Genomic DNA, 9,396 nt, shown 5'->3' with positions numbered 1-9,396 from the left:
TAAGGGGAAAAAAAAAGGAGACATATGTACTACTATTTGTAATACTTTAACCAAGAAAATAAAATTTTTAAAAAAATCTGGCAGTGCTGGCCCACATTCTGGCACATAATTCTCAGGTGGGTTGAAACAGTGCCTGCCATACTCGCCAGCTGCAAGCATGGTCAAGAATCTCCAAACTCTCTGGGACTGATGAGCTGAGCGATGAGCTGCAGGCCTTCACTATACTATACTCTCTATTTTACATTTTTAAATGTTCATAATAAAAACTTAAAAGCAAACAAAAGATGGAGGCTGCACATTCTTTTTTCTTAATTGTTTATATTTGTTGTTAATCCTCACTAGAGGATATTTTCTCCATTGCTTTTCAGAGAGAGTAGAAAGGAGGAAAGATAGGCATTGAACCTGCAACCCAAGTATGTACTCTTTTTTTCCCTCAATTTGGTTTCCATTTTTTATTGGGTCTCAATCAGCAAACTGAAATGAATGTCTTACAGGGGGGGTCTCTGTTGCCCCCCATCTAGAGCAGTAACCAGCCATCCACTGACACTGTTCAGGAAGTGTCCATCGTCTGAACTATTTCTTCCAGCACCTCGACTTCCAGGGGAGTGACTTTTTCAGTGAGGACTGCAGTGGTCCCTCTCTCACAACTGTACCGTCCAAACCTGGTCCCCTTCTTGTTGGGTACTGAGTACGGGGGGAGAAAGTCCAGTTTGCTCTTGCTGATGACACAGAGGTCAATGTTTCTTCCAGATCCCAAGTCATTGAAGATGCCAGCTGCAATGGCCTCGCTCACCAGCTTCTTGGCTTCCTCCTCCTCCATATCTGGCCTAAACTTAGCTTCAAACACAGCCATTGCTGCCAAGGAGCCAGAACCCATGGTGACATAAGGCAACTTATCAGTTGATCCATGAGGATAGATGCTATAGAGGTGAGGTCCAGTAACGTCTACGCCCCCCAAAACTAGGGCTGCACCAATGTAACCTTGATACCTGAAAAGCATCTGCTTCAGCATCCGATTGGCTGTCACAACTCTGGGGAGGCAGCCAGTGGAGAGGGAGTGGAGCTCCAAGTTGGAAGAAATGAGCTGGGTTGTCATATCTGTGTCTGCAGCTGTCCCAGCACCACAACAATAAATGTTACGAGATATGCAGTGTATCTTTCAACAGTTCTTGTCAGCAACAACCATCCCTTCAGTTGCCCTTGTATCTGCTCCAAGTACTATGCCATCCCTGTAGACCACCCCCGCGATGGTCGTGCCTGTTTTCTGAGCCGTGGGAAGCTTGTACCCTTTCTTTGCAAAATCGGCTACCAAGACGGCATTTCTGCGGCAGATATCAAACGAGAAACCTCCCACCGGTGGCTGACACATTGATACAGCCGCCATCTTTCCCAAGAGACTACTCCCAAGTATGTACTTTTGACCAGGAATGGAAACCACCATGCCAGGAGGGCCGATGGTCCAACCATTGAGCAACACCGGCCAAGGCAGGGTGTGCATTCTTCAATTAGCCAAAATCCCGACCTTGTTCTATTGTCATTGAGGCAAAATACTATTCACTGGTTTTGAGGTTCTCCTCACCCCTTTTTTTAAATTAATCCTCATCCGAGGATATTTTTTCCATTGATTTTTAGAGAGAGTAGAAAGGAGAGAGAGAGAGAGAGAGAGAGAGAGAGAGAGAGAGAGAGAGAGAAATTGATTGGTTGCTTTCCGCACTTGCCTTGACTGGGAACTTTGATATGAAGTCAGTGCTCTAACCATTGAGCCCACTGGCCAGGCTTGCCACCCTTTTTCATAGTAGTAGTAAAGTTAACTGAACTGTTTCCCACACCTTGACACTTTCCCTAATGTTGGTCATCTGTGCAAGGCCCCGCTGGCATTTGGGAGCAGTCTCTAAAGAAGTCTTAAGCAAAGGGCACAGCCTGGTGGTCAATGACCAAACCTGGCCCAGAGGTATGTTTGGCCCAAAGAATGTTATCCTTAATAAGAGTTCAATGCCACAGATGGCCGTCACTTGCCTATTCTCCCCATTGTCACCTCCAACTATATTATTACTTTCTGGCCCCAAAACTGTTTATGTTCTTTACCTTGTCCCTATAGGCACCTGGAATTTTAGGATCTAAGACAAGAGGGACAGTGGTTCTCTTCGGCATTTATTCTGGCATGCAGACTGGCGTTGCTAATCTTTGAGAGTCTTGAAATCCTGTCTGCCCATCAATTCCTTCCATTGTAAAGATGACTATACCTTCTGTTTTGTGGGGTTTTTTTTGTGTGTGGGAAAGTCTTCCATTTGGGGAGTATAAAACAGCTCCTTATCTTTCCTAATTTTTAAATTGAATGATTAATTTTGTATAATGCTTGATATTGTCATTAACGTCATCTCCATTTCTATGTCTAATTGTTGTGTCGAACAAGAGCAGGTACTCATTCTGGACCAAATATAGTTTATACTCAAAGAAATGCAGAAAGTAAATTATCAGGTTGAAGAATTCACAGTCATCCTAGCAGAGAAAAAAATGCAACCCAAAATGGGTTTAAGGCATTATTATATCTTTACTAAGTTGATTATACAAATTAAAAGTGCGCCTACGAGGAAACAGGTATACTTATATATTACTCAGTAGATGCAAATTGGTTGGATAACTAACTTGCAAATGTTCAAGAGCTACTGTCACAATATTATGTTTGGGAAATATACTCCCAAGAAAATAGAAGATACAAAGATATTTCTATTAGTGCCATTTATAAGAGAGGACAAAAAGTAAATAAATCCTAAGGACAAAAAAAGCAATAAACTAAGAAAACTCTAATTTTTTAACAAGATAGAAAACTGTAAATGTTACAAATGACAATTATGTAGATTATGATCAATATATAATGAGCATGTGGGAGATAGGATAAATGGAAAAACAAAATGAAATAGAGAATAGGTACACACTCATTTCATATAAATAAAAAATTAAGTGTAGCCTGGCCAGAGTGGCTCAGTGGTTGAGCATCCACCTATGAACCAGGAGGTCACTGGCTCAATTCCTGGTCAGGACACATGCCCGGGTTGTGGGTTCGATCCCCCATAGAGGGCATGCAAGGGGCAGCCGATCAATGATACTCTCTCATCATTGATGTTTCTATCTCCCTCTTTGTTCTTCTCTGAAATCAATTAATTTTTTTTAATTTAAAAATTAGGTGTAACTATTTTAAAAGATCAGAAAAGAACATACAGAGATACAAAGATTTGAGTTTGAAGCCAGATATGGTACAAATGAGCAATTTTAACGGGAAAGATGGAACTGGATAGTGGGGTAAATGAAGAGGATGTAACATGCTGCCATCCTACTCGCGTCAGATGAGGGGACAATAAGACAAAGCACCATGGGAAGGCAACGTGAGCATGAGAGTGTGCAGAGGAGCCTGAGGGACGTGGTCATTGAGGGGACACCGGGAAGCTGACAGTCACTCACTTATACAGACTCTGTGTGGACCTTGCTACTGAATTTAATTTCGGAAGCATATTTGGAAAATTTATCAAAAGCCAGAAGGCAGCCCGTACTAAACCTCACCCAGGGAATGGGCAGTGTGCAGTTCAGGCTCAACTCTTCAATGCCGCCCCTGGTCAGGCTGGAAGCCGGCTGATCCTTGCTGTGGTGCTTCTGAGGGTGAATGGCAGCTTTGGTCCAGCCTGATGGCTACCTGGTGTGCCTGGAATGCCCACTCCATAAACGCCAGGTCCGCTTTTCTGGTCCAGACAATCCCACCCTTACCAGGTCCTGGGTGTTAATGCCTTTATGCTACAGCATAACATACCACACCCTGTGGGCATGAGGTTTCAGGGCTCCCCAACCACTGATAAAACGCACACGTGGGTCGAAACCGGTTTGGCTCAGTGGATAGAGTGTCGGCCTGCGGACTGAAGGGTCCCAGGTTCGGTTCCGGTCAAGGGCATGTGCCTTGGTTGCGGGCACATCCCCAGTGGGAGATGTGCAGGAGGCAGCTGATCAATGTTTCTAACTCTCTATCTCTCTCCCTTCCTCTCTGTAAAAAGTAAATCAATAAAATATATTTTTTTTAAAAAAATGCACACGTGGCAGTAATGCTTACCGCTGCCTTTCCACCATCTCACATAAATTGGTATTCCCACCTCAACTGATGAATTGGGCAGGGATAACTCATTATAAACAAAAAAGAAGAAAGCATTTAGAAACAGGAAAAGAAATAACAGATGCATTTTGTAATTTAACCATTAATTAAGGTTTAAACAAATGAGCACTACTCACTGGTGAACATTTGGTCCTTTTCCCAGGATAAAGCATAAGCATGGACTGGCTCTCCAGAGTGCTCTCACTGAGAGGGGACCATCAGTTCGATCGCCTTTGGGGCAAAGCCAGGCAGATGTCTGTCCTGTCCGTCTATACCTTCAACCTCAGCGCCAGCTCAGGGAGGACTGTTACTACGCCCATTGTAAAGGAGAGGAAACTAAAGCTTAGAAGGGTTAGAACCCAGCGTCAGTTATTGATGAGATCCAGATTTTGAACTCTGCTCCCTCTGACTTAAAGCACATAACCATTTCCTCTCCTGCTTTTCATTAATGCTCTAGTAGGCTCTGTAAAAAGTGCTGGTGGCACTGGCATAAGGGAACAGTGAATTCTGCCTCTGACAGGTGAATGCCAAAGAAAGGTCTCGAAACTACAGAGAAAAGATGACATCTGCACTGTGCCCTGGATCAGTTGCAGCATTTGGGTAAAAGCAAAGGAAAGGGTGATGCAGTAGAGGAAGTGGCTGGGCGAAGGCATGGGAATCTGGCGTCTGGCCGGGAAGTGGGAATATGCAGAAAGTGAGCAGGTTTGGAACAACAGGTTTTATTACAGAACAGTTTGCTGAATATCCACAATCTACTCTCTAGTGCATTATTACTAGTAGCCAGTAAAACCAACCAAGGGTGAAAATAATATAAATCAACATACCAGAGCTTGAACCATAGCACCCTTGGCATGTAAGACAATAAAAAAATCTCTTCATTTGTTATTTAATGATTTCTGTGTGTGTCTTGTCAGCCCAACCCAACTGTAAGCACACCTCTAGGAAACAGTGAGCGTTGCAGCTGTAGCTTCTGCAGTGCACAACCTACACAACTGTCCCTGCCCTCCCCATTACCTGTGTTATAACAGCACCTCAGCTCTGGTCCTAGTGTCCCCGAGGATTCACCTATGATCTTGGGGAAGCCACTTCCCTCCTAGGGCCACCTGTGAAGTTTGGAATTTGGATTAGACTGATGGCACTGCTTCTCTAGGGCACTGAGGAAATGTATGAGGGCATCTCTGTTTGCCAGTGGTTGGGAACCACCACTGACATTGAGTTAATAGGGACTATGGATGCTAGAGGTTTGCAGTATGCAGGGTCCTTCCACCTTGAAGAATCGCCCTGATTGTTGCATGATTTTTTTTTTTTTGATGTTGCATGATTTTTTGATGTTCCTCTGGACATTCATTTAGGAGGTAAAAATCTGCTGTTGGTGATCCAAACCTCAAACTGAATCCTGCATATGCACTGAAGTGTCCAGAAATGTGAATTAAGAGAAAATTGTGCTTCATATATTCAGAACTTTACCAAGAACTTGACCACAAATTTGGAAAATCATATCACTAATGATAGCAGTACACATATGTTTTAAATAAATTGCCAGTGTTACATGCCTATATCAGTCTCACTGGCAGCTGTCACATTCACGCTGACTCTATGTATGAGCTCAACCTCTGATTACCTATTTACCTCATCTGGAGCAATGCTATTTGAAGTGCTGTTGAACTACAAGGTAAGGAAATTGTGCCAGAACACCTTGCTTCCTTCACTAAGAAAGTGTGGCTGTGAAGATGGCGTGTAGGTAAGCTGCTGGCACTCGCCGCCTCCCCAACCACATCAAGATTACAACAAAATACAGAACAACCATCACTCAGAACAGCTTGAAATCGGGCTGAATGGAAGTCCTAGACTAGAGAAATAAAGAAGAAAGCACAGGGACCCTGCAGGATGCCCTGCTGAGGGACGCCATGGCGCCGGGCGCTCCCCAGCGCCTCCTGCTGCTGCTTCCATCAGGAGGAAGGAGAGTGTCCACAGCATCACACCATCTCCACTGAGGACTGCACCCCTCACAGACACCAGGCCTTCCTGCGAGTGTGAGCCCATCGCAGACCCACTGAACGCTCGGATGGGGAAATGAAAGGTAGGAAGCAAGGTGAGAGCAGGTGGCCCTTTGCAGCCGCCCCTGCAGCATCAGAGCAGGAGATGCGGGGGCAGGTGGAGCCTCGCCTTTCTGAAGGGAAAGGCTCCGGCATGGCGGAGGAGGATGCCGGGGATGTCGAGCAGGAGAACAGCAACCGCTCTGAGGAGCATGAGGGCCGCGGGCAGAAACGGGTATGGGCCGCCACTCGCCTGGGGGGTGTTTCCGCCGCTCTGGCTTCACCGTGTGCAGTGGCCGAGGGAGTCCTGACCTTGGTGCCGGCTTGGATGTGGATGGGGATGACATTCTGGAGGGTGGAAGCCGCACGGGCGAGGAGCCTGGTGGAGCCGAGGAGAGCGGCGCCATTCTAAATGGCGGCCCTCCCAGCACACGCATCACACCCGAGTTCTCTGAGTGGGGCCAGCGATGAGATCCCTTCTACCAGCAACCAGGAGAGCAGCAAGCGGGAGCCATGCAGAAGACTTGCAAGAATGGCGACATCGAGAAATAACCGAAGATTCAGCTGTGACCACGTTTGAAGCCCTGAGGCTCGGGTGAGGGAGCTTGAACAGCAGCTATCAGTGGGGCCGCTACAAACGCCTCCTCTGCATGGACTCACATGGATGCTCCTGACGTGCACCCAGGGCTGTCATGGGCACTTCGAGGAGCGCTGGCTGCGGACGCTGGGTGCCAAGAAGCTGTGCCCTCAGAGCAACACCATCACAGCGCCCGGAGGCCTGCGGGAACCCACCTGTCTGCCAGCCACCCCAGGCAGGCCTTGCCTCAAGCAGTCCTGCCTTCCCGCTTCTGTGATGTGACCCTACTCCTTGTACATACCTGCACACCGGTTCCCCATGTACATATATGTACACATGCACATGCGCACACACACAAGCCTCTGGAGCCAGAGTGGATGCTGAGGCCCAGGCCCTGCCAGGTTCCCGCCAGGATTGGGGACCATCCCTGCTCCAGGTCCGTTCCCAGGGTGGGTAGCTGGGCGAGGCTCCTGAGATCCAGCCCTCAGACCAACTTACAGACATGCAAACACCAGACTGAAGCACATGTAATATAGATGTGTGTTTACAATGTTGGATATAAATAGGGTAACTCCCCACCCTCTCCCCTCCACTCCCTTTAGGTTGTATGATTTTCTTCTTTTTTTAAGAACACCTGGAAGCAGTGCCTCCTTCAGTGCTGGCTCCTCTTGAGGTGCCTGCCTCTCCCTCTCCCTCTCCCTCTCCCTCTCCCATGGTGTTCCTTCCCCCTCCCAAGTGCTGGGGGTTCAATGGTATGTATTTCTTCTCCCAGACATGGGCCACATGCCCCAAGGGACATGCTCCTCTCCACAGTCTTAGCTCCTGGGGCTCTTTATAACGAGCTTGGAGACGGGGAGGCACAGAAATGGGAACCGAGCTACAGCAGGGGCCGAGTTTGGGGCTGGATGAGGGGGCTCCTGGCTGCCCAGCCTTCTGCCAGGAACCATCCCCTGGGATTAGAGCTGCTGCTCCCAGGGAAAGTGTTGTCTCCCGCCCCTCCTGTGGGGCCCATGGTGTGATGCTGCACCACTATATTCTATACAAAGGTACTTGTCCTTTCCCTTTGTAAACTTACATGTGACGTGGATTAAACCAATATAAACAAACAAACAAAAAAGAAAGTGCGGCTGTGAAAAAAAATGTCAACTAAACTAAACAATGTGCTTAGTGATAGAGCTGATTTTCATTTCTGGTATAAGCTCTTTATTTCATTGCACATCGCTAATAGTTTATTTTATGTTTATGGCATATGATCTTTTTATAGTCAGCATATAAGTGGCTTTTTTTTCAATGTATTTCATTTCAGTAAAAGAAAGGGGACATAATTATTTGTTATAAAAAAAGGAAATTGAGTTCAACGTATTTGATGATCTTTAGGTCAAATCATTCCCAAGGACAACATTGGGTGGTGAGTTTTAGTTTCCCCATAGTATCACCAGCTGCTTCACCCAGTCTCCTGATAAGACAAGATTTCTTAATCCAGCAATTGTCACATTGGGACACCCCTTTCAACCAGAGCACAGTTGCTAAGCCCCACCTGTGTAGAAAGTGTGGGGCTTCCTGCTAATGTTCTCTGAGGTTGTTTTCAGACTTGTTTTTTAAAGCTTATTTCTGTATCTTTCAAGCTTTGCAACTCTGTGCCTTGACACACCTATTTTGCTGCCCAAGTCACAGGAAGAATTGATGCTGCTCCATCCAGTGAGCAAAACAAGGACAATGACCTCCTTGGCTGCTCTGCCCCCTAACTGCGTACTGGATAATTGATGAGAGTAAAACTTCTTTGCTCCATACAGTCAACCCAATTCAGTCCATCAGGGGTTAAGCTGGCTTCTTGTCTCTGCTGGCGAGCCAGGCAGATGGGCTCCTCCTGTAATGGGCACAGATGCCGCCATGCTTTGCTGGTTATAACCTCCCACACCCAGGAAGCTTTGATGAGGTTTGACATAATCAGCTCACAGCCTCTGCCTGTACTCTTTCATAAACAGGCCATTTTCACATCTTTTTCATGGAATCCGACAAGCGGAAAAATAATTAATGTTACCTCAGCTCAACAGTGACCCTGGCTCTGGTTCAAAAAGAAGTCATGTTGCATAAACTGCCCTTTAATTGAGGGCTGGGGGCAGACCCACATACTCCTGTATCGCTTCTGCCTCCCCAGCCAAGGCTTCATTAAGGCTTTCCTAAGACTGAGGACCCATGGTCACTCAGTACTGCTGTGTTTCAGGTTCAAGGAGCTTCTGTGAAAGAATTCTGCTCATGGTATTTAGCAAGCACAGACTTGTGTGTCTGGCAGAGAATTCCACGTGGTACTGCTGGCTGGTCCCATTTTATCAATAAAGAGTGCAGAAGACACAAAATTAGAATCCACAACCATTACTTTATGTTTCTTTTCTTTCTTTGAAAAAGAAAATGCAAGTGTATTTTATAGAAGGTTCCATGGTCATTGACACAGGTTGTGAATGGTGCAGCAAGTTTGAAAAATGACCTGGCCTTCTTCCAATGCGCCTACCTTTTGACCCAGCAATTTCACTCCTAGGAATTCTCCCAAGAGAATTCAAAACATATGGCCACACTAAACTTACACACAAACATTCATAGAAACAGTATTAATAATAGCCAGAAAGAACCCTGCCAGCGTGGCTCAGTGG

General features: G+C 46.3%; 2 pseudogenes; one reads left to right on the top strand and one right to left on the bottom strand.

Annotated features, from left to right (window-relative positions):
* Positions 1-437: 437 nt before the first annotated feature.
* LOC102756928 lies at positions 438-1,396 on the bottom strand (annotated as a pseudogene).
* Positions 1,397-5,777: 4,381 nt separating this feature from the next.
* On the top strand, positions 5,778-7,030 carry LOC102758068 (annotated as a pseudogene).
* Positions 7,031-9,396: the final 2,366 nt, after the last annotated feature.

The sequence above is a fragment of the Myotis davidii genome, unplaced genomic scaffold (genome assembly GCF_000327345.1).
Source record: "Myotis davidii unplaced genomic scaffold, ASM32734v1 scaffold2055, whole genome shotgun sequence".
NCBI lineage: Eukaryota > Metazoa > Chordata > Mammalia > Chiroptera > Vespertilionidae > Myotis > Myotis davidii.
The sequence above is the reverse complement of the archived record's forward strand: the minus strand, read 5'-3'. Positions and strand labels throughout refer to the sequence as shown.